The 25,197-nt window shown below is 46.8% G+C and overlaps 1 protein-coding gene and 2 pseudogenes across 2 annotated transcripts in view; all 3 read left to right on the top strand.

The window, feature by feature from the left end:
- GBP2 (guanylate binding protein 2, interferon-inducible) overlaps positions 1-25,197 on the top strand; it is a 264,757-nt gene that overhangs the window by 234,930 nt on the left and 4,630 nt on the right. Inside the window, exons 15-16 of one of the 2 annotated variants that reach the window (XR_014842732.1) lie at positions 13,169-13,382; positions 17,915-18,100. The exons of the other annotated variant lie outside the window; for it this stretch is intronic. The gene's annotated coding sequence lies outside the window, so the exon portion shown is untranslated. The remainder of the gene's footprint in view (positions 1-13,168; positions 13,383-17,914; positions 18,101-25,197) is intronic. 2 annotated transcript variants of the gene reach the window in all.
- Positions 8,739-8,958, top strand: LOC146404279 (U2 spliceosomal RNA; annotated as a pseudogene).
- LOC146404278 (eukaryotic translation initiation factor 1 pseudogene) lies at positions 10,203-11,082 on the top strand (annotated as a pseudogene).

Here is a 25,197-nt window from a genome sequence, read left to right as displayed (position 1 = left end):
CCCCACCCCCTTCCTCTCCACACGCGTCGCTGGCTCTGTGTTCCGTTGCTTTCTGCAGGGTCTGTAGCAGAGCCAAAAGCAACAGTCTCCAGGTCTTGCTGCACAAGGCCAGGCCCATGGGAGAATTCCGAAGGTTTGTGGAGGAGATAAAAATGAGAAGGGAATTCCAGAGAGTCTTGGAAGAAGCAAGCAAGCAGGAGGGGGGGGCTTATCTCAGCCCAGAAAAAGCATTCCTCTGGGAGACGGGAAATAAACAAGGAAAGACGTGGCCCCTGAAAACCGGGGGCCAGGGGGAGGCGGGACCTCAGGAAGCAATGACTGTGGCATTTGAGATAAAGGGGCACAAAGGCCTGAGTTGCTGCTCGGGGCTGGGGAGGCCCCCCACCACCCCTGGCAGAAGCAGCCCAAGGCCGTGGGTGCCCCTTTATGGGGTGAGTGGGGCCGATCCACCAGTTCCGCCAGCGGTGACCACCTCTTTCTTTAAATTTTTTATTACAGTATAGTTCATTTACAAGGTTGTGCCCCTTCCTGCTGGACATTGAAGGGCCTCGGTCACACACAGATACACATTCTTCTCCTTATATTCTCTTCCTCTTACGGCCTGATGACAGCGTGGCCTTGCACAAAGGCCCTCACCCATGGGGGGCAGGGGAGCAAAGGGGTGACGGAGACAGAGAGCCCACGCCCCATGGTCCTGGCTGATTCTGAGGTTTGCGATCCAGGCTTGAGACACCGGGCCCCTGGCTTTTCCCGCTGCAAATTCCTTCAACCCATTTCTCTGACCTCAGAGCAGCAGAAGAGAAGAAAAGAAGGGGCAGGAATCCTTACAACTGTAAACCAGCGGCACTTCAGTAAAACTTTAAAAGGTGGGAGGAAAAGGGGGGGTAGGAACACTCAGGTGAAGAGCTTCCGGGTCGGAGTCCAGTGGGAACCGGGGGGCGGGGGACACGATGGGGAAAGTACCCGTGCATGTGGTCCATGGTTTCATGTGTTCTCATCCTCTTCCTGTGGCTTGATGCCTGATGCTGCCTGCTTCTTACTGAATGTTTGATTCAAAACGAGACCATGTGGTGTTCCCCCCCATGGTGCAACGGGGTCAGCGGTGTCTCTGCAGAGACAGGTTCAATCCCTGGCCAGGCACAGTGGGTTAGGAATCCAGAGTTGCCGAAGCTGGGGTGTAAGTGACAACTGCGGCTTGGATCTGACCCCCCCTCCCCCCGTCTGGGAACTTCCACAACCTGCAGGGTGACAAAAACAAACAAACAAAAACACTTGTTTACTGCTTTCTGGCCATAAATCCAGGAAGTCTGCCTATTCTCATGGTCTCGCAGGCCCAGAAGTGGGGTAGAACTGTCTCTTCTGCCCTCTTAAGCATTCTTACTCCTTTCTCCCTTAAAGAACTTCCTTCTCAGAGTTCCTGCGTGGCTCAGCGGTAACAAACCCAACAAGTGTCCATGAGGACTCGGGTTTGATCCCTAGCCTCGCTCAGTGGGTTAAGGATCCGGTGTTGCCGTGAGCTGTGGTGTAGGTCGCAGATGTGGCTCGGATCTGGCATTGCTGTGGCTGTGGTGGAGGCCGGCAGCTGCAGCTCTGATTCGACCCCTCGCCTGGGAACTTCCATATGTCGCTGGTTCAGCACTAAAAAAAAAAAAAAGGAACTTCCTCTTTCTCTGCCGCCCCCGCCCCAGGCCTCCCATATCCCTTCTCCTCCCAGTTTCACCCCCTCCTAAATAATGATGTTCCTCTGACTCCAGGGCTGGGTGGGAGCCGCCTTGTCTGAGAAGCTAATCGACGGCTTTTTATGTTTCACCCTCTCTGGTTCAAGCGCAGAGGCGATGAGCTGGAAGCTAGAAGGCTCTTCCCCTCGGTGGACTTACAGCCACACATCCTTCTACCCCGAGGGGCCTCTTGGTGCAGCCAGACGCGGGCTGCTCCCCTGCCTTGGTGGCTGATCTCACCCCCAGCCCTTAGCAAATGTGGACTCAGCATTTCCTACGTGCGGGGCAGGTGCGGCACGTCAGGGAGTCCAGACAGCTAAGCCGTTGTCTCCACCCTGAGGGACTTCCAGGCAAACCCGCCCCCCGGTTTCCTCTGGGACCTCCATCGAAGCGAGCAGTGCCCGTCCGGAACGTCCAGCATCCCTGCGACGTGCGGTCGTGTTCCTCTGGAGCCCCGTCGAGCCAGGCTTTCTTGTCGGGGCGTTTCGGAAATGGTGGGCGGTGTCCCCAACCCACGGAGAGTTTCGCTCATCAGTTCGCCCCGCTTAAGCCGTGGGCAGCCGGGATCGGCAGAGTCTGCGAAAACCCGCCCGGAGTCCTGAGCTGACCTCGGCAGGACCCTCGCGTCCTGGGTCGCCCTGGCTCCTGGGTCGCCAACACGGCTTTGGGTTCTTTAGTTCACATTTGGCAGAAACGAGCTGCTGACTAATCGTTGACCTAAGCTTTTTCTCCAAAGGTTAAGTTGGATCATCTTGAGTAAAATTCAACCAAAACAACCACCAGTTTGGGTGGTTTTTCAGTTTTTCAGTTGCAGCTGAAAGTGATAGTCCAGTGATATTTCCTCCAAATGGACCGACGTAGCTGGAAGGGGTCACTTCGGTGACTGGTTACTTTTCAGAAAGGCTGACAAGGAGTTCCCACTGCGGCTCAGCGGGTTATGAACCAAACTAGTATCCATGAGGTTGCAGGTTCGATCCCTGGCCTTGCTCAGTGGGTTAAGGATCCGGCGTCGCCGTGAGCTGTGGTGTAGGTCGCAGATGTGGCTTGGATCTGGCGTTGCTGTGGCTGTGGTGTAGGCCAGCAGCTACAGCTCTGATCTGACCCCTAGCCTGGGAACTTCCATGTGCAGTGGTTGTGGCCATAAAAGAAAGAAAGAAAGAGAAAAGACAGGCTAACTTAAAATGGTGTTTTCCTTGGAGAATGCTAGATGCCTTCCAGCTGACGTTTTCTTGTAGGCAGCTGTGATTTTCTAGGACAAATCCAAGAGCATGAGCCTTGGAGTCCCCCGCCTTGGGTGGGCTTCGAGCCAGCGAAGCCTGGCTGGACTCTCCTGTGCTTGGCGTCTCCTCACTGCCCTGCAGAAAAGCCCCCAGGAGAGCAGAGTGGAGACAGGCAGCAAGCTTCACACTGTACACTGAGGGCCTCACAGCAAATCAAGCCCTTTGGGGCTGGAGGAACTGGACAGAACCACACCGGTTCCTCCAGAGCTTTCCATATGCATATATACGTATATAGTCACTCTATGTAACCTGGTAACAGGACGTTTTAAAAATTCATGACAAGTCTAGGTTTTTTGTTTTTGCTGGCATCCTTTCCTTAGTTCTAAAGCTGGCACTGTGCACAAATGCAAAGTGAATTATAGTTTCAGGGGCTCGGCAGGGGTCACTGCCTACCTGGCAGACCCATATCTTTAGTATGAGACTGAGATTTCTCTTCTAGGGCAAGTCTTGCTGGGAGGCCGGGCCATTATGCCTTAGGGACCATTTATGCCCTGATCTGGAGGAATTTCAGATGACTGCCTGAAAGCCACCTGACAAGAGCTGGAAAGACCAAGACTACGAGGAGTGGGTGGGTGGGTGGGTGGGGGCCTAAATGAGGAATGAGCACAGATGTGCCCCCAGCTGGGCAGTGAGAGTGGGTGGGGCCGCAGCTCGTCCTCATGCCAGCCAGGCCAGCTGGATCAGAAAAGAGCAAAATACCTCCCCGCCGCCACCTCTCCAGGGCACACACTTTTCAGAACGTTTGTATCTGGGGAAGAGATCTGCTTTTGGGAGACAGTCAGAGAGCTTAGGTACCATGGTAAGATCTATCTATTTACTTACTTATTTATTTTATTTTTGTCTTTTTGTGTTTTTCTTGAGCCGCTCCCTCGGCATATGGAGGTTCCCAGGCTAGGGGTCGAATCGGAGCTGTAGCCCCTGGCCTACACACCAGAGCCACAGCAACGTGAGATCCGAGCTGCGTCTGTGACCTACACCACAGCTCACGGCAATGCCGGATCCTTTAACCCACTGAGCAAGGGCAGGGATCGAACCCACAACCTCATGGTTCCTAGTCGGATTCGTCAACCACTGCGCCATGATGGGAACTCCTCCATGGTAATATTTAAATAACTATGCTTCCAGCGTGAAATAAGTGTTTAGACAACTGTGGACACACCAAACAAAAAGTGTGTATTTAATCTCTCGCTCCTGATTAAGGCTTTGGACTAAAAGCTCTTCAGAAAGAACTTGGTATCGCCCACAAGGCTCACATTATATAGAAACAATCTGTGGCCACAGACGCTTTTAAGTTGGGAGCTTCTGTTTGCACTTGTGTCTGTACATGAAAGGACTTCATGGGATTTCGCTGCTGTAATTTTATGATGATAGAAACACTCTCACAACCCGGCATCTTTTGCGGTAAATTGCAAGTTAAACAAAAAGCCAGTTTATATTTCAAAGATACTCTCCAGTCCCTATGCGTAAATGCACTTTTTATCCCTCAATAATTTGTAGTAAATGCTAGAAATAGCTCTCTAGTATAAATAGATGTTACTCTTTATGTCTCGTTCAGTGCCCCAAATCAAAGACTATACTTACCACTTTCATTAAATTCATATCAAAATTACAGTAGAAATTTAGTATGAGGAAAAATAAAAATTCATGAATATAAAGAATTGTTCCTTGGAGTTCCCATTGTGTCTCAGTGTGTTAAGGACCTGACACAGTCTCCTTGAAGATGCGAGTTCGATCCCTGGCCTCACTCGGTGGGTTAAGGATCTGGTGTTGCCGCAAGCTCCAGCATAGGCAGCAGATGCAGCTCAGATCTGGTGCTGCTGTGGCTGTGGTGTAGGCCGGCAGCTGCAGCTCCAATTCAACTGCTGACCCAGGAACCTCTACATACCACAGGTGTGGCCCTAAAAAGAAAAAAAAAATGTACTTTAACTATAGGAAAAAAAATGTGCTTTAAGTATAGAAAAGACTCTGCCTGTCAGAAATTAAGACGTACTCTAGATCCACAGTAATTTTTTTAAAAACACATGGTATTCACATAGAGACAGACAAATATACCATGCAGTTAAATACTGAGTTTAGAAATAGGTCCGTGTGCATCTGGAAACTTGCCGTATGCTGGATACAGACCACAGACAAGGCGAGAAAAGATGTGCTGCATGTGAGATGGTGTTAAGGAAACGGGAACTTCCCCTTGTGGCTCAGCGGGAGCGAATCCGACTACTATCCATGAGGAACGGGTTCGATCCCAGGACTCACTCAGTGGGTTAAGGATCCAGCATTGCCGTGCGCTGTGGTGTAGGTCGGCAGCTGTAGCTCCAATTAGACTCCTAGACTGGGAACCTCCCTATGCCAGCAGTGCCGTCCTAAAAAGCTGAAAGATGAAAGAAGGAAGGAAGAGAGAGGGAGGGAGAGAGGGAAGGAAGGGAGGAGGAAGAAAGAAAACTGGATGCAACATGGGAAACAAGTTGGATCCCTACCTCACACCACACACAAAAGTGAGCTTTGGAGGTTTAAGGAACTAAAAGTATGAAGGAATGTATAAAGCTAGAAGAAGAAAATATAGGAGAGCACTTTTTTTATCTTGGGATGGGGAGCAAATTTTTAGTAAGATTCCCCAAACCATACAATATAAGTGGGAAAATCATTGGGTTTTTTTCATCAAAGAAACTCTATCTTAAAATATAAGTGATCTGGCAAAGTTAGTCACGGCATGTATAATTGACAAGATATCTATATTTGAATATATCTAGAATGTACATTGCAGACAGAGTTAACAAAAGGATGAAGATAAGGATGAGAAATTTGAAATGTCTAACCCCAGCAATGGAGTAACATCTAGAATATTCAAGAGACAACAATAAATTAACAAATAACAACAGCAAAAACTGGTTAAGCCAAGAAAGAAATGAGCAAAGAATTAGTATCCGTATAAATTTATGGATATTATTTTTATACTAGAACAGAGAAACCTGAAAATCAGCAGGTATTTAAAGCTATGCTTAACTCCAAGAGGGCTCAAAGAAATTCAAAAATGAAGCGCTAGCACTTTGTACCCTTCAGACGGCAAAAATCAAGCGAGAAAATACTAAGTGTAGCAAAAAGCAGTGAACAGGAACACCTGTTCAACTGGAGGAGGAAGAAACAGTGCCGCCTTTCCAGCACACAATCTGTCAATACCTGTTGCATAACCCTTCTAACTACCGTGGGTATATCCCAGAGAAACCTTTTTTCCCCAGGTAGGTTTTTTTTTTTTTTTTTTTTTGACTTATTTAATTTTTTTTGGTCTGTTTGTCCTTTTAGGGCCATACCCACGGAGACATATGGAGTTTCCCAGACTAGGGGTCCAATCGGAGCTGTAGCCGCTGGCCTACACCACAGCCACATCACTGCTGGATCCTTGCATGTCTGCGACCTACACCACAGTGCAGAGCAACGCCAGATCCCTAACCCACTGGCGAGGCTGGAGGTCAAACCCAAGTTCTCCTGGATGCTAGTCAGGTTCGCTAACCGCTGAGCCATGACGGGAACTCTTATTTATTTTTAACCTCAATAAACCTTATTATATTTATAGTTGTACAACCATCATCACAACCTAGTTTTACAAGGGTTCCATCCCAAACCCCCAGCCCATCCCTCCCCCCCGACAACCTGTCCCCTTTAGTAACCATAAGTTTTTCAAGGCCTGAGAGTCAGTTTCTGTTCTGTAAATAAGTTCACTGTATCCTTTTTTTTTAGCTTCCACATATAAGTGATAGCATGTGATGTTTGTGTCTCACTGGCTGATGCTTGTGTTCCATTTAGCATGATCAGTTCAGGTCCATCCATATTGCTGCAAATGCCATTATTTCATCCCTTTTTATGACTGGGTAATATTCCATTGTGTGTATGTGCCACATCTTCTTTATCCACTCCTCTGTTGATGGGCATTTAGGTTGCTTCCATGTTTTGGCTATTTCATATAGTGCTGCAATGAACATTGGGCTACATGTGTCTTTTTGAGTCATGGTTTTCTCTGGGTAGATGCCCAGGAGTATCCTAGAGAAACCTTCTCACAAATCTATAGAGATGCATAGAAACAGATATTCATCTGTCATAGAGGGTAACGCCCATCACCACTGCAGCTAAATAACGTGACTGGGGACAGACAAATCTTGAACAATGCAACCATGAGTGAAAAAAAAAAGTAAGACATAGACACACTCTATAGTACAGCACATAACGTTTACTTTAAAACATATACATGTATTACACAATTGTGTATGTTTTAAAAGAAAATATATGCATTTAAAGATGCATAGCAAGCACATTAGAGAGGTTTAGTTGAGAAGGTGGTGGAGGAAATGGGAATGAGAACCAGAGGAAGAGATAAAAGTACTGAAATCCAACTAAATGGAAATGAAACAAATTCAGTGTGGGGCCTCAGGCAAGCTCGCTCTCTCTCTCTCTCTCTCTCTCTCTCTCTCTCTCTCTCTCTCTCTCTCTCTTTCTTTTTAAAATTTGGACTTTGGGTGCAGAGCTGAGATCATAACATGTTTTGGTGTTCATCTGGGAAAAAACATCGTGACCTTAGCTCAAGACCCATCTCCACCTTCTGACCTCCAGAGCTGGAGAAAAATTAATCTGTGTTGTTTAAAGCCACTAAGTTTGTGGTAACCTGTTACAGCAGTGGTAGGAAACTAATACAGTTAGAAATATTCCAGAGTCACTTTAGGATCTTTAGAGCCGTCAGAGAGATAGCAGATGTGTTACCAACAAGGTTTAACAACTAGTTAATACCAACTGTGGAACCAGCAGTTTAGAGATGCCTCAATGCTGGGCTTTTTCTACTACATCTTTCAATGGACCCCCTTAAATGTCTGGAGTAATAGCAACAGGGAATTTGAAATCAAATAAGTAGACATTGAAAGTGTGCAATTTGTTTCCAAGGGAGCACAGGTTTATTCCACCAGGCACAGACACCAAACAGTCCCGAGGGTCCTGCTACAGGGAATCACTCAAGGTACAACAGGAAAACGTGCTATGCTTAAAGTCCGATACTTATTTGTGAAGCAGAACAATTCAGGTTGATTCATCTGCTCATGCAATGCTGCCCACACATCCTAATTAGTTCTCAATAAAAATCATTTTCACAAGGCAAGAGAGGTACAAACAATGCCATAATGAGGTCACTGTAATAATGTAAAGAGAAAAAAAAGGACGACTGGAGTTGAAATCTGAACCGGGTTCTACATCCCCCGCTGCCATTAGCCCAGGATCTGAGGAAGCCAGTTGGATGCTCTGAGTCTCGGAGTGGCCTGGGCAGCCCATCGCAGCTCCTCTCTGCTGGACAGAATCATCCAGCGCCCTCTGCAGGGCGGTGCTGTCCTGACACGGGTGAATGTGTTTTGTTTAAAAGGTAGCACTGAGAGCATCTGGGAAAGGCTGTTGCTGGATTAATTAAATATTAAATAACTATTTCCATTAATATTATTAGTGAACAAAATAAAACATTACCTCTGCCTCACACGATAAACGAAACTCAACTCCAGGTGGATTATAGACTTAAATGTGAATGATAAAGCTTCTAAAAGTTATCATGGAAGAATATCTGGATTTGTGGGTAGAGAAAAATCTAAAACAGGACTGAAAAAAATCGTAAAGATGAATAAATCAAACTAAATAGAAATTATGAATCAAAGTTTATAAAAGGACTCAAGGTAATAAAAAGTGGGAGAAGAAACTTGCAAACCTAATTTCAAAATCTATCGCTTCTCGGCCTTTTGGCTAAGCTCAAGTGTAGTATCTGTTCTTATCAGTTTAATTTCAAAATCTAAGAGTGAATGTCCAGAATATATGAAGCATCCTACGAAGTGATACAAAAAGAACGAGTAAATCAATTTTTAAAAAGTTTCTCTTAAAAAGGGTATTCACAAGAGAAAATGACCAGATGGCCAGTAGACATATGACAGGGCTGTCGATCTCATTGACCATCAGGGAAATACAGCACACCCACCAGAATATCGAAATTTAAAAGACCGACAATATCAAGTGCTGACAAACTTATCACAGAGCGGGAGTCAGTTAGTACAACCTCTTTGAAAAACTGTTTCCTAAAATGGTCACGCTTAGCCTACAGCTCTACGTAGCAGGTCTGGCTGCAAAATTTGTGGGTCTAATGCAAAATAAAAATACAGGACCTGCGGTTCAAAGAGCAGAGGGAAAGTGCTGCCAAAGCTACGGATGCAGAAAAATGCTTTCCTTTCTTCCACGGTCTCTCTGGCAACTTGTCATGATATTGTTTATTTGCTCTTTAATGCCCTTCTAAGTAAAGCAAAATTAAAATCGTAAATCATTAGCCTGACTTTTACAACTAACCTCAGCATTATTGTGACATGTCAGTTTTAAGGGCGCACGTAAGAGCATTTGATTTAAATGCAGCATCACTGACATGCCACAATTTGTGTTTTACCGCCATAACATGCAAATGTACTCTCCTCTTCAAAACAGTGGGAACACTTCACAAAATGGGCTCTGCTGTTTTTATTTCACCTGTTGATATGCTCGCACTCCAGCAACATTCCCTGCTGGGGGTTACGTGAGCCCTCACCGTGGAAGGATTGAAAGGGAAAGAAACTAGGGCTTATCCCATCTTTCCCTTTCCTTCTCCGCCACCGTTTTCAGAGTTAAGGGGTCGGCTGAAGTTATAGTTCTTCAAATGCATTGCCTTCTCCCTGCATTTGATGCAGTTCTGACTTGAGTGAAAGCAGACCTCTCAAGGTTTGACCTGCTTACTCCGTCCAGTTCCTATATGTTACTCACTTATATTACATTTGTTTTGAATCTTGTTGAACTTCCCTGAATCGTGGCTCCACTGGGATCCTGTGGGCACTGGGTCACAGCAAATGAAGCCATCATCTGAACACGCCCAGCGTGCCTTTCGCCTTTGCTTTCGTACATGCTCCTTATCCCATCAGACTTCAATCACAAAAGACAAGTTTCAAGATAAAATTAGGAATTTCGAAACAGGAAAAGATGAAAGCTCTAATTTGAAATGGTTCATGCACCTCAGTGTTCACTGGGGCACTGTTTACAGTGGCCAAGACATGGAAGCAACCTAAAAATTCATCAACAGAGGAATAGAAAGAAAGATGGGGCACATATATATAAACAATGGATTATTACTAAGCCGTAAAAAAGAACGAAATAGCCCAGTCACTGAGCTTCCGCCAAGGACTCGGCATCCTCCCCCTTGAGCCCTCTCGCTTCCTGAGGCTCCGGCCCCCGGCCAGCCTTCTCCCACCCTCCTCAGGCCATTCCCACCGCAGAAAAGCTATCCTACCGTATGTCCACGCTCCAGAACCTCCACTCTTCCGACACCTTTGCTCATGCAGGGAAGGATGCTGATCCACTTCCTGCTGGCGCTGAGGGTTATGTCGAGGTAAGAAATCAACGGAGGAACCGCAGGAGCACCCCTTGCCACCACCCAAGGGATCGCGGATGCTTACGGTAAAAAGAAACTAGTGACAGCATTTAAGAAGAATTTGCGGAGTTCCCGTCGTGGCGCAGTGGTTAACGAATCCGACTAGGAACCGCGAGGTTGCAGGTTCGATCCATGGCCTTGCTCAGTGGGTTAAGGATCTGGCGTTGCTGTGAGCTGTGGTGTAGGTCACAGATGCGGCTGAGATCCCGCGTTGCTGTGGCTCTGGCGTAGGCCAGTGGTTACAGCTCCGATTCGACCCCTAGCCTGGGAAGCTCCATATGCCACAGGAGCAGCTCAAGAAAAGACAAAAAGACAAAAAGAAAAAAGAAAAAAAGAAAAAAAATTTGCCTGCAATGGTACTGTCATTGCGCATCCAGAGTATGGAAAGAAATTCAGCTACAGGCTGACCGGTGGGCACAAGAGCATATGCCAGTTCCTTGTAGAGCCTGGACTGGCTAAGGTTGACCAGCTGAAGCTTCATGGGTTCTAAGTGCTTTTGGCTGACTGAAGCTTAACTGAGGATTCCTTGCAATGAGTAGAATTTCCCTTCTGTCCCTTGTCACAAGTTTCAAAACCTCACAGCTTGTATAATGTAACCATTTGAGGTCCGCTTTGAACCCAAACTAGTGTAACTCCTTCACGCAATAAACTGAAAAGAGCCATGCTGTCTAGTCTTGAAGCCCCTCGTTTAAACAAAGGTCAAGGAGTAGACACCTGGCAGTGTCCAGCCTGAGGCAAAGCAACAACGTGATGTTTCAGCCAAGTCCACAGCCCCAAGGTCACAGATGGCTATGTCTGGCCAGAAGCTCCGCAGCCATCCCTCTGCTGAGTTTCCTGCCCTAAGAGGATGTCACTCGAACAGCCTCCAGCTGAGGGGAGGATGGGGTGAGGCAGCTGTACCGATAAAGGAAGAAGATGCCTTGGGGTCTCCAACGTGACCAGGTGGCCAGAGCTTAGAGCAGAGGTGATAGGACAACTGGCTTGCCACCAAGGTCTTTTTGACCAGGCATATCCTGGTTAATGGATGTCCAAATAGAATGTGAGGCCAACCTACTATCAGAGTTAAACATTTGACAAGAGGGAACAAGTTACAACCGACCTATCAGTTCATGTAGCTGTAGAGCTTGCAACTTACCAGCAACAGCTGCCAGATGCCATGTGAAGTAACGACCTGGTTTTTTGTTTTGTTTTGTTTTTTTCCCCTTCAGTTGTAATGTTTTGTAATGTATTTAAACAAACAGCTATGTCTTCAGGAACAAAAAAGAATGAAATAATGCCTCTTGCAGCAACTTGGATGGACTTAGAGATTATCTTACTAAATGAAGTCAGTCAGAAAGAGAAAGACAAATATTAAATGCTACTATGTATATATGGAATCTAAAAGATAGTACGAATTAACTTATTTATGGAACAATAACAGACTCATGGACATAGAAAACAAACTTACGGTTACCATAAGCGTTAGAAAAGATGTTTGGTAGTGATTTGCAATGGCAGTGAAAGAGGAGAGAGATTCCCAAGCATCCACCTTAAAAGTCTCTCGTGTGCTCATTTGCAAATAGGTTTCTATGAATATCCTGGCAGGTGCTATGTATCATCATTACTATTTTGTCCGATTAAAAATTGTTCATGCACTCAAACTTTCTACTGTAGAGCTATGATAAACAAAAGTAAAGGAAGCTCTCCCCACATTTTTCCATATTTCTATTTTTAAATTAAAAAATAGTTAAGGATGACATTCAGAAAAATGAACAAATTATAAGCGTTCAGCTCAGTAAACTATGACAAGGCAAACTCACTGAGCAATCACCACCCAGGCCAGGAGACAGAGTATTATCTTTGTTCCTCTCAACCAACGCCTCCTTCCTTCTTTCCCAGCAGTATACGCTTTCCCGACTTCCAGCATCATTTTGGGTGTTTTAAAACGTTGCATGAAAGTGATCAAACAGCATATTTTCTTTGGTGTTTGGCTTCCTTTGCCCAACATTGTGGTTGTTCTACGGTGGAGAGTATGAGCGCATAAACATTTTTTAATTGGACAAAATATCAATGATGATATGTAGCACCTGCTAGGATATTCATAGAAACCTATTTGCAAATGAGCACACGGGAGACTTTTAAGGTGGATGCTTGGGAATCTCCTCTTTCACTGCCATTGCAAATCACTATGAAACATCTTTTCTAATACTTTTCCAATTTGCTTTTCGAATAACATTATCTCCTTCTGGTAGCTGTAGTTTGTTCCACGGACCCTGATATCCTAATTCACAGAAATTATTGAGATTTTGTTCATTCTATTATTGCATACAAGATTACGAGTTTGTCAACATCCATATACAGGGATTTCTGAAATTTCCGCTTGTAATTACCATGCATTGAGGAAACAAAAAGAGAGGAAGCCTCGAATTCTTGTACGGCCTCCAGGTGCAGATAAGCAACCGCAGCAATCCAGCCAGTCAGTGTTGCCAAGGATGTGTTGATTTCTACAACTGTTGACCACGTAAAGCCTGTGGATTCATGGTAGTTAGGCTCCTACTTCTAATGAGTTGGCTGTAGGCGTAAGCAGCGAGAATAGTCCTTTATTTTCTTAAGACTTTTATTTTTTCCATTATAGTTAATTTCCCATGGTCGGTCACAGTCTACTGTACAGCACAGTAGATATGTCTTTTTTATTTTTCTCACATCACCCTCCATCATTTTTATTTTTAACGTAGCTTCAAAAGAGGCATCTATGGGAAGCCGTGGAGACATTCTGTAAGAAGATTGACTTTTGGCCACAAGAGGGAGCTGCGAGGTGCAGAGTGTGCCTGAGTCCACGGCCTCTCAGGGCTGCGAAGAAATCGCTGTCATCTTCATGAGCGGCCTCAGCCCTTCCAAGGACGGCACAACTCACGCCCGGGGCCAAGGAGGGCAAATGAAGAAGCAGAGGTAGCGAACATCAGTATTTTCGTGCTGCCAAATCTACTTAATACACAGGCCTCCTCCACATTTTCAGGGCTGTCCTTGACAGGGAATACTCAATCCAGACGGCTCACAGCCATATATCAAGGAGGCCAACCCTTAGCTGGAGGCCAGTCCTTTCTCCAATCCTCAATTCTCCTAGGGAACTGCCGTTCCCACTAGAACAATGTAGAACCATTCCAGCCTTTCATGACCACCGAATGTTACCCATAGTTAAGGAACTGACCTACCCGTTGAGCATCTATGCAGGAAAATGCAAAAGGGGAATGAAAATCACAGCTGGCCAAGTTCTATAACAATTTCGAAACCCGTCTATGCCATGCCTATGATACTATTTAATTGTGGCTTTTCTCTCATTTATTGTTTATTTTTATTTATTGATTTATTTTTCAGGCCACAGCAACAGCGTATGGAGGTTCCCAGGCTAGGGGTACTGCAGATGCCAGCCTACCCCACAGCCACAGCAACACCAGATCCGAGCCCCATCTGCGACCTACACCACAGCTCACGACAACGCCAGATTCTTAACCCACGGAGCGAGGCCAGGGATCGAACCCGCAACCTCATGGTTCCTCGTCCGATTCGTTTCTGCTGCGCCACACCGGGAACTCCTATTATTCATTTTTAAAATTCACGAATTTTCTCTAAAAGAGACTGCTTTAGATTAGAATGGTGAGGGTGCAAAGTTAACTACAAGTCCACACAGAGGACGTATTCATGATGATAAGGTAGGTGATGAAAACCCTCGACCACGTAGCATTCAGCCGCCAGTCGGAGAGAACGGAACCACGAGATAGAGCCGTCGGTACGAGCTGTGCATTTCACTGCTGATACACGACCGTGTTTAACTCACTGATGTCAACGCTTTACAAATCAGTCACAAATGCAAATTGCTTTTTTGTCCTTTTCTTTTTGCCTCCACTAGATTGAGAAATTTAATGACCAATTCCTTAAAACCTTCCTATAGCAAATATTACCAAAGGCTGCCTTTTTAGGAGATGGGGTTACATCAAGATATTTTATATTTTAAAATCAGATAACTGGGAATCAAAGAGGTCAAAACGGTCGACAACTGTCCTCCCCAGTCGGCACGTGGCCCGGGCTGGTTTTGAAAGTATGCCCACGTGTTCTTTGAACCTTCTTCCCTCAGGAAGGGCAGCTTGATTCCCTCTTCCCCAGTGTAGGTTAGTTTTGGTGACGGATTTCTAAGGATTCGGATGTACTAGATGCGGCGGTATATTCACTTCTGGGACTGGAACCTAAAAATCTGCTGTGCTTTCGCTGCCCTGGAGCACCTGCCCTGGGAGAATACCTGTCAAGAGGAGAGCCCCGTGGAAGGAGGAACTGAAGCCGGTGGACGGACTGGGAAACAAGCCCCAGGCCACCCCCCCCGCCCTGCACAGGCTGCAGCCCAGCTGGCAGCTCAGCCACAACCTTGTGAGAGACGCTGGCTCAGAACCATTCCGCTGAGCTGCTCCAAGCTCCCTTTGGAAAGTGTGAGATAACAAACATTTGTTACTTAAAGTTGTGGTGTTTAGGAGGAACCCGTTACACAATAGATAACTAGTACAGATGTCCTGGAAACGGAATGCTGCAATAACAAAAATCTAAACAGTGAACATTAAAAAAAAAAGTTCCCATCATGGCGCAGCGGAAACGAATCTGACTAGCATCCATGAGGACGCCAGTTTGATCCTTGGCCTCGCTCAGGGGGTTAAGGATCTGGCATTGCCATGCACTGTGGTGTAGGTCACAGACGCGGCTCAGATCTGGCATTGCTGTAGCTCTGGCGTAGGCTGGCAGCTACAGCTCCAATTCAACTCCTAGCCTGGGAACCTCCGTATGCTTCGGGTGCAGCCCTAAAAAAAAAGAGAGAGAGATAGATAAACAAATAAATAAACAAGTAAATAAATAAATAAATAAAATGTGGGAGTGGCTCAGGAACGGGGCAGAGGGCATGGAAGAGAGTGTCAATGAAAGCCTAAAGTGCCTTCAAGTAGCTGGTGATAGTCAGCTTACACTGACCAGGCAGTGAGGGAGAGCTTACAAGAAAGTGAAGCAACTGCTACCAGAACCCAGAGTCAAGACAAGCTTGCGTTTGAGTAGCAGAAGGTTCGGCAGCAGTGCGGCATGCAGTCATGAGAAACGTATAAGATGGACGTAATCAACTGGGCAACACAGATTTCCAACTAGAGCGCTACAAGGGCCACCTGTCTTTGTCTCCTTTTGTTTTGTTTCTGCTGCTTAGAGTAGAGTGCAGGAAGAGAGAAGTAAACTAAAGGAATAAAAAGAAAGAAAGAAAAAAAGGAGCCATGATTCACTTAAATTGAAAGTTTTTAGCTTCCCGGGATGGCACATGATCCTAAAATTAAGAAATGACTCCTAAACAGGCACAAATCCAGGCTGTTGCCAGGGGAGAGATGGGTCAAGTGTGAGTCCAAGGATGTGACTGAAGAGTCTCCTGTTTGGACCTCAGGATCCTTAGAGGCGGCTCCTCAGAGTGAGAACAGGTCGGGAAAAGACTCTGGGAGGAGATGGACCGTCTGCATCACAGATGCTCTCGTCAAACAATGAGGCCTCGGGTAGGTTAGCCTTGTTCTCAGTCTTCTCCGAAAAAACCAAGGAAGAGAGAGGGCTCCTTGCAAAGGCTTTGTAGCTGTGCCTTTGGGGTTCAACTTAATAAAATTCACGATGTTTTTAAAAGAATGACACAGTCAGAAATGTTTGCTCGCTTGGCCTGAAAGAGACAGACACCGTCCAATTTGAAGAGCGGCCTTTGGACGCAAAATTCCACTGGACAGAAGCAGGCTGAGAAAACTGCTCAGTGGCGTGGCAGACACACTATCTTTGGTGGAAAACGACGGATGACTCAGAGGGCAATGCCAGGAACCAGAGAAAGGCATCGAGGGCTGGGAGCAGGTATTCCCAGGCCTGGAGACAGAATCAAGGCGATTCCCACATGTCTGGGTTTTGCGGCGGCTCCGATCCCCGCCTCCCAGCCCCCCCATCTTGCACAGGAATGTCTAGAGCAGTTATCCTGTGCCGTCCACCCCAGTGTTCACTGGGTGGGTCGAGAGGAACGGATCTTGTCTCTTTAGTTCACAAATGCGCAGATCTAGGGAACTGTCCTTGAGTCACTCTACCCAAGAAGAGACACACAAGGAGCCCCATCCACCCAGACCTGAGGTAGAAGAGGAGATTCCGGGCTCTAGGCGGACGCTGCGGTGGGGGCCACGGCAGGACGTAAGAGCAGGTAAGGAACTAGATGAGTGGGTGGGGGGCACACAGCAGTAAGCAGCTTCCTCGACTCCCCAGAGAGCCCCCCTTCCCGTATCCGACCTCTGTGAAGTCCCCACCCATTCTGTACCCGGGTTGGTCCCTGGGACCAAGAGCATATGGCAGAGGTGATAGTGTGTTTCTTCCAAAATGAGATGATAAAGCAGTAAAGCTTCTGTCCTGGGAACGGTTCTCCTCCTGTCTCCCCCACTCCCTGCTCCCACTCTCCCTCTGCCCCCCCCACCCCATTCCTCTTTGTCCCTTCAGCCACTCACCCCAGGGTGAGTCACGAGCAGTCCCGAGGAAGACCCATACTGAGAGTAACTGAAGCCTCTTGCCAGCAGCCGGAGCCGTGAGCCAAGCCGGTTCTCCAGACCCCGCCCGCTGAGACTCAGGTGACTCCAGCCTGGCAGACCGGGACTGAAGCCACATGAGAAACTTTCAACACCACCACCCACCTGCGCTTTCCACAGATGTATGACCCCCCGAAACTGTGAAACAATAAATAAGGGTGTTGTTTTCAGCTGGTGAGCTTCGAGATTGCTTTGAACTTAGCACTAGATGAGAAATACACTGACATATGCTGAGTCAGATGGACACATTTCATAGAAGCATACATGAACCACAGACTGGGACTCTCCTGGTTTTCCAGGTTTTGGGGAATTTTTTTCTAAAAAAGATCTTCCAAAAATAGATGATGTGCCTTTCCTACCATTTCTGATGTAACTCTCTGACTTTCCACGGCTAACAAAACCAAAAGGATAATTCAGTCCAAAAGTTCCCTTGGCTCCTTTCTTTTTCTCCATATAACAGAGACTCACCAAGGACTGTGAAATCAAGAAATCCTATCGCGGAATCCAGAGGTCACTCCTCCCACCAGCAGACTGGACAGAACCTGCGATTCTAGGTCATTTCAAGGACACATCTGTGGAGATGCTGTGGCAAGAGATGGGGCGTGGTAGAAAGTAACCACTGGCATTTATAAATCCTTTGTTTTAAGAATGGTTTGTAAGTTGTTTTAAACAGATTCCATCCTTACTAATTAGCATAAGAGTGGTTTCCGCATCTTACTGATAAGGAGCCTGGGAAACTGCTGCTCACCCACTTACTGCCAGAGCCAAATAGAAATACCTATATCTGCTTGACTTAAATTTAATAAACATTTATCGAGGTTCCTCAATATCCCAAGTACTATTCCAAATTTTGTCCTTGTGCTTTGGCAGGTACCAAAAACACAAGGAAAACATAGGTATGTGTCCACATTCTCCAGGATCTTAAAGTCTAGTACGTGTCAACGCAACATGTCTTGAGCAATGATGTCGCGGGAAGGGGACCCCTTCCAGGACCGAGCGTGGGCTCTCATCTAACGCTCGGAAGTGAACGTCCCAGGAGACGCACGTGCTGATGAGGTAAGAGACTCTATTGGGACTGGACACCCGGTGAGCGCAGCAGGGGAGGGAACCCAGGAGAGCCGCTCTGCCACGTGGCTCGCTCGGCTCGTGCTCTCGGGTTTTATGGGAATGGGGTCAATTTCAGAGTTGCCTCTGCCCAGGGGCCTTGCTCAGCCTGGTCTGGCTCAGGGTCCTTCTGACGCTGTGCACACACCTCTCAGCCAAATGGATGCCAGCGCCAAGGACCCTAGGAGGCGGTGGTCTCCTCTTCCCACGGCCCCTCCCAAACCCCCAGTTAGTCTTCAGGACCGCACCGTGTTCCTTAGCAGGGCCTCCTGTTGTGAGACCACTCATGCCAGTGGCTGCTACCGAGCCTGGCCAAGGTGGGCACTTCCATCAGCAGCCCCCGAACAACGATAGAGGTGATTTAGCAAGACCTGTGGAAGCAACGGGGAGGGGCACTTCCCCAGTTCTCTTATGATCACGTTGACTGGGGGGAAAAAATGCACAGCCTAAAAGTCAAAAGTTATGTTTTATTTGGTGGACAACTCTGAGGACTTAAGCCTGGGACACAGCACCTCAGATAAGTCTGAATGCAGCTCGGGGAGGGGGCGGGTGTGCGGGATGTATGCGAGTTTTGCAACAAAGACCAGGTAATCCAAACATCATAAATTGCTGAAAGTTAAAAACAACTGGATGCCTCGGGTTAGGAAATGGACTGTTTTTCTGTGCATGGAGAGATGCAGCAGTCCGGGCTCACCGAAATCTTTCCTTTGCTGGGCACCCAGCTCTCTGGGCCAGCATCCTGTGCCTCCTCATCCTGAGTCTCTTGGGGTGCCCTGGCGGGGGTGGCTGCCACCACTGACTGCTGGATGGCGGGCATTCTGTTCCAGCCGCGCTCCCTCAGGGCTCACCACTGGGGAGGCTGTAAGGAGATGGCCTGACGGCTGCAACATCCTTTGTTTACTGATAGGGGAGGCTGCATTTTTCATTCACAATCAAGAGCTGCCTGGGTGTGGAACTCTAAGAATAAATAAGGATCCTTATTTTTCCCACTGATTTTACAGTCCCATGAGCTCTCAATTCCCTGTATTCTCAACATAAATGATTGAGACACTCATTTGACTGATACATTTTGTGTGCCGATGATATAGGACATCGAATTGGAAATTTTGTCTCGTGCATCACAACACAACAGAGGTTTAATTCCAACGTGAGCTGCCAGACCGCATATACATTTTCAAACAAAATGATGAGACCCAGTCTTGGTACCTTTAAAACCTCTGCCCAGGTTATAATGCTATTAAAGGTTGTGAGCAGACCGAGAGGGTGGAATTATCAAGAAATGGTACCTATTGAAAAGAGCTTTGACCTTTGCTCCAATGAGGCGAGGACCTCCTGAAGGAGACTTTGGGAGGCTCCGTCTGTGCTCCCTGCTGTTGTGGAAATAAGCTGGGCTGGGCTGTAACAAGGCCGAGGACTGTGGCCTGGTGCGATGGCCACTGGCCTGAGGTATCAGGCAGCGACATCCCTAGAACTTGCCGCTGCTGGCTCATCAACAGATGGATGGACGGTAGGCGCTCATCCTGGAATTATTTCAGAAGTGCTCCCATCTGTTCAAATAGGGCTTTGCCGAGAGGGCAAGAGGTCCCAGCAGAGCCTGGGCTTGGGGTGCACTCCTGCCAACCCAGATGCTAAGAGGAGCCGGTGGTCAGTGGACGAGGGGCATGGCCCACTCTTCAATGGTTGAGGTCAGAGGGGCCCCCCAGGTGACCTGTCAGAGAATCTAGGATGGTCCCAGAGAGGAAGTCGGCTTTAAACATCAGCCAGGTCCAGGGAGGAAAGAGACAGAATGAAAGTACTGGTTAAGTGGGAGTTCCCTGGTGGGCTAGTGGTTAGGATTCGGTGCTTTCACCACCTGCGACCTGGGTTCAACCCCTGGTCCAGGAACTGAGATCCCACATCAAGCTGCAGTACACCGTGGCCAAAAAAAGGAAGACTCGTTAGGTAAGAACTTTCTGGTACCTTTCTCCTTGTCCCTCTGCGACTGCTTATAAGGGACGAGCAACCCATAGTCCCTCCCTGAGAAGGCTGCAAGGAGGCAGCTAGGGACACAAGGGCAGAGGAGAAGGGGAGGATTCTCTCCTCCAAATGAAAACTGAACTTGAGCCTAGACAGCCTAATTTCCGCGTCGAGCTCTGTTGTGCAAGTTAAAGCAACCATGGGACTTTCTGTTGTTAAATCCCCTTGAGCTTTTATCCAGCAGCAGGAAAAACATTTATCTTGTTGAAGACACTTTAAAATGACAGTGGGAGGCAAAAACAAAATTGCTGTTATTCTTACATCCTTCAAACGATGCTTATTCAATAGACCGGTTCTATTTATTATGGTGGCAATATCCTCCAGGCTAGATTACAGAGAAAACACAGGAATTTAAATGGAAAACTGCATTGCAATCACGAAGAGGTATGATTATAAATAATAGCCACAATGCCTTACATTTAAAAAGACTTTTAAACAAACTTAAACATCAGCTGTGCATCTATTTTTCATCATCTCTGTGAAACCTCACAGTAGGAACCGAATAAGATATTAAACACCATATCAGGATATCTATACATACGTAGCCATCTCACCTCTCGAGGTTTATAGGTCGAATCTATACTCATAAAATAATAGATTTATAAAGGATGCAGTTCAGCCTGGTTCCGTATCTCTACAGCTCTCCCCACCCAGAATCACTGGGTCTGGATCCAGGTCCCTGGGCCCCAGCCCCACGTCTCCAAACTCCACGTGGCTCCCCTTATTCTGAATCTGATGCTGAGGCAGGGCCCCTCTTCTGGTATCTGGAGCTTCGCTGCATTCCCAAGTTTGGGCGTCTCCCTCCGAGTCTTACGGTTGGCTTCTGCTCATCTCCAAAATTTGGATCACTTGCTATATTGCAGTTTATTCCCAGGACTTCCTCTAAAGGTCCCTTCCAAAGACTTGGAGGCCCGTCCTAGGATTCGGCCTGGGGAACCGAGCCTTCCTACCCCTTGACAAATCTCCCAGTCTTCACAGCCACGTCTTGCTCAAGCGCCTGAACTCCCGGCTACACCACCTTCAATTCTGTTACCTACTATTTGCGTGATTGAATCTGACCGAGCCCTCAGAAAGTCAGAAATCACGCTTACCTGACAGCCTAAACCTCCAGCCCAGGACAGGAATCCAGTGGCAGCTCCTCTGTGGGTGGGTTTACAGCCAGTCCTGGCCCTCCCATGAGTCTCTTCTCATGGAAAGAATTGACATGCTCTACCAAATTCCAAGAAGAGTAACAGTTAACATTTATGAATATGGTACTAAGTTCCGGTCACTGCATGAAGATTGTATTACTCTGTTTATTCCTTACAAGAGCTCCACGAGGTAAGTACTGTTGCTTTTTACAAATGAGTAACTCAAGGCAAACCCTGGCGAGACAACCTGCCCAACGCTACTTCCCCACAAGCAGCAGACACCAGGCTTGAGCAGCTAAGTGAGGGTGCAGGGAAGCAGCTCGGGATAAGCAGGGGAAGACCTGAGAGTCGAATGCACACCCCTTCACCGGGAAATAAAGCAGGAAGCTGATCTAGGAGGTGACACAGGGAAACTCTCCCCCCCGTAGAAGAAGATGGCTGCGAGCATGTTAGAAAAAGGAACGACAAGTGAGAACAAATGACTGACTGTGTTGGTACACAGGTGAGAAGAACGAGGAAGGGGAAAGAAAACATTGGATCGGCTCTCTGGGCAGCTGGACAGCACTTGGCAGGAGACACAGCGAAAAAGAGTGGTTTGGGGAGGAGAGCCTCTGGTTGCCAAAACCCTGGAGAGGGAAGGAAGCCTGCACTTAGTCCTGGTTGGACAAGAGCTGGAACTGCTCCAAAGGGCTGCGGGGAGCATTGGTCCCACGCGGAGCATTTAACTCTCCGTCCAGGAGGGTTTTCCTACCGCCTCTTGGGAAAGAAGGCGTGGCATTGCTATTGGAGTCCAACCAAACTCCGGTCCATGGATTCTAGGCTCCACCACGGACGGACTTTGAGAAGATAACTAGTGTTTCTGAGTCTCAGTTTCCTCCCTTATAAAATGGGAATCTTTCTGCCTCCCCTGCAGGATTATGATGCTGATGCGAGAGACGTATGCCAATAACCACTGCAGGGCAGCACAGATGCTTGGCACACACCGAACAGAGGTACCATTGTGATTTGTGAGGAGCTGCAGGGAAAGACCTTCACGAGGCCAAGAAAAGGCCTGCGAGCTGTATTCCTAGTTCCTAGCAGAGTTCCTGGCACAGATAGGCAATCAACAAACATGTGTTGTGTCAATAAAGGAGTAAAACGATAAATAAATGAATCTCAGTGTTTTCATCTTAGGGCCCAGAATACAGCTACTTGCCTAAGAGAGGGCAGCAGATGTGCTCACTCCTGAGTGTCATCCCAAGTCCTGTCATTCTCTGTGTCCCACAGGGCCACAGGGCTTCAGGGTCTTGGCAGGCGCTGAGACAGGGGCCAGAACTGCTACTACTCTGGCAGGCTGGAGGACACACTGATGCCTTTTTTTTTTTTTTTTTTTTTTGGTATTTTTTATTTTTAGGGCCGCATCTGCAGCATATAGAAGTTCCCCAGCTAGGGTTTGAGCTAGAGCTACAGCTGCCATCCACAGCCACAGCAGCGTGGGATCCAAGCTGTGTCTGCAAGGTACACCACAGCTCACCCTTAATCCACTGAGCGAGGCCAGGGATCGAACCCACATCCTTGTGGATACTAGTCAGGTTCATTACCACTGAGCACGATGGGCACTCCCAATGCACGGATGGTTTTAATACACAGGATTCATGCAATGTACTAGATGTCCCATCCAGGCCACTTCAGAATTTTCATGTGTCTAGAGAGTATTTGTCCAGGCTTTGCTCTTACTCTGGAGGTAGGGTGGATGAAGAGAAGGATAAACCAGTCATTTCACTGCCTGGATCCCTCAGCTACCTGAGTAACCTCTTGGTCCATGGCCTCACGGTGGCCTAAAGCTACTAAAGGACATAACTTGAATACAGATACTGGAAGTTCTGCAGAAGCATAGATGTGACATGACTACTTTGCAAATAAATTGAAATTGGAGAGAAGCAAGAGAAGGAGTTCCAGGAGTAGGCAGGGTGGATTAAAGGAAAGTCAGTACGGAATGAAATCACACAAGAAAAATGTTAGAGTCATGTGGCAAAAATCCTTCACCGCATTCTGGGAGATTGGCTATGCTCACTCCATATCAAGAATGTAATAAAATACAGCATTGTGATGGGCCAGAGATTTTGAACCCTGTGATTTTTTTTTCATAGAGAAGGAACAAAGAATTAGCTATACTGAGGGCATTTGAAGAGTATTTGAAACTAGCAAACGATGCCAACTCGCAGGGCAATTAATAAAATGTCTGAAGCCAGCAACACGGAGGGGAAACCAGATGCCTTCAGGGCCCCGCCCTTTGTGTGAGAGCTGAAGCCCCAGAGCCAAAACGAATACTAATGAAGAGAGCTGACTATCAAAATAGATGACTGGCGCTATCCTGGGGTAGTTGGTTCCGTTCCAACTCAAGCAGCAGACCAATCTGTGAGGCTCTAAGCTCTTTCTACAGCCTGGCACCAGGCAAAAATAGCCCATCTGTACTGCTGGGGATGGCACCAATGAGAGCAGATCGCAAATCTCTATTTACATAAGGACAAACTGCAACGGCTAAAATTACCCTGTATTTGGCATGGCCTCCTCAGAAAAACCGAGCATTTAATATGCCAGGAGGCTATAACTGGTCCAAGGAATCGTTTTCTTCATGCATGGTAAGTTTTCAGGGTTTTTCAAGAGACTCAACCCATAGTTTGCAAGAACCTAAATGGTTTTACCTTAAAGCGAGCTAAGGAGAAAAGTTATTTTACATATTGGTGGAGTACAACGATCTGCCCCTTTGCATTAAAAAAAATAAAAAGTTTATTTATTATTTCCTTCCCAAATCAAGGGTTTTTCTTAAAGTGTCCTTTCTTATGGTTGATGAATTTTTTTCAGGCCTTCACTGTGGAGTTCTATGGGTCTGGATTATAAACCGCTTTCCTTATTAGCTGGGGTTATTTGTGGGCCTCTGACCCTGATCTGCAGAGTAAGAATAAGAACACTCACCTCAAAAACTGGAGTTCCCGTCGTGGCTCAGCGCAAACGAATCTGACTAGCATCCACGAGGATGCAGGTTCGATCCCTGGCCTCCATCAGTGGGTTAAGGATCTGGCATTGCTGTGAGCTGTGGTGTAGGTCGCAGATGCAGCTCGGATCCCACATTGCTGTGGCTGTGGCTGGCAGCTGTAGCTCCAATTCGACCCCTAGCCTGGGAACTGCCATGGCCCCAAAAAGCAAACAACAACAACCCCTGCTGTGACGCTCAATGGGACACAGAGCACTTCGCAAAAAGTCAGAAAAATTAAATATGAAATGAATATTAGTTAACTCTGCCTCTTTCTTCTCTACTCTCAACGTTCCTAGAGAATCAAATACAATATTTTAAAATTTTAAAAGTAATTTGACCTAAACTTAGCACCTTGTCCAGATGGATGTAGTTTTCATGAAACAGCTCAGACAGGTAAATCTACGCAGCTGTCATGATTACGAGGTAAAGCTAGCGCATAAATTGAATTTTAAAAATCGAATTATTAGCAATGTTTTTAAATCAGAGTTCACAGTTTAAAAGAATCCTGTGAGGTAGTACCCTTGCTTGGAAAAAAAAAAAAAAAACACGTCATCATCCCTAATTAAGATGTTTCATAATGCTGGGTTTCTGGATCCTATACGAATACCTTGCCTAAAATGGAATATGTCTCTTCTTAGTTTTTGGTTAGCCTGTAATTACATGTCTACTCATCAATGTCCACAGACTTTGAAAAAGAGTATTGATTATATTTACTATATTTCATATCTAAAAACATATCTCATCAGGAATAGTTGATTTTTTTTAAATAATGGGGCCACTGTTACATTTCACTCATCCATGGAAAGGGCCTGCCTAATGTGTGTGTGTGTGTGTGTGTGTGTGTGTGCGCGCGCGCGCACGCACGTGTGTTATAACGTGGAATATAA

Source organism: Sus scrofa, chromosome 4 (genome assembly GCF_054392235.1).
Source record: "Sus scrofa isolate SSC_HxYL_T2T_F1_AM1 chromosome 4, Sscrofa_HxYL_maternal_Yorkshire_Landrace_v2.0, whole genome shotgun sequence".
Lineage (NCBI taxonomy): Eukaryota > Metazoa > Chordata > Mammalia > Artiodactyla > Suidae > Sus > Sus scrofa.
Note: the sequence above shows the minus strand (reverse complement) of the source record. Positions and strands in the feature narration are given on the sequence as shown.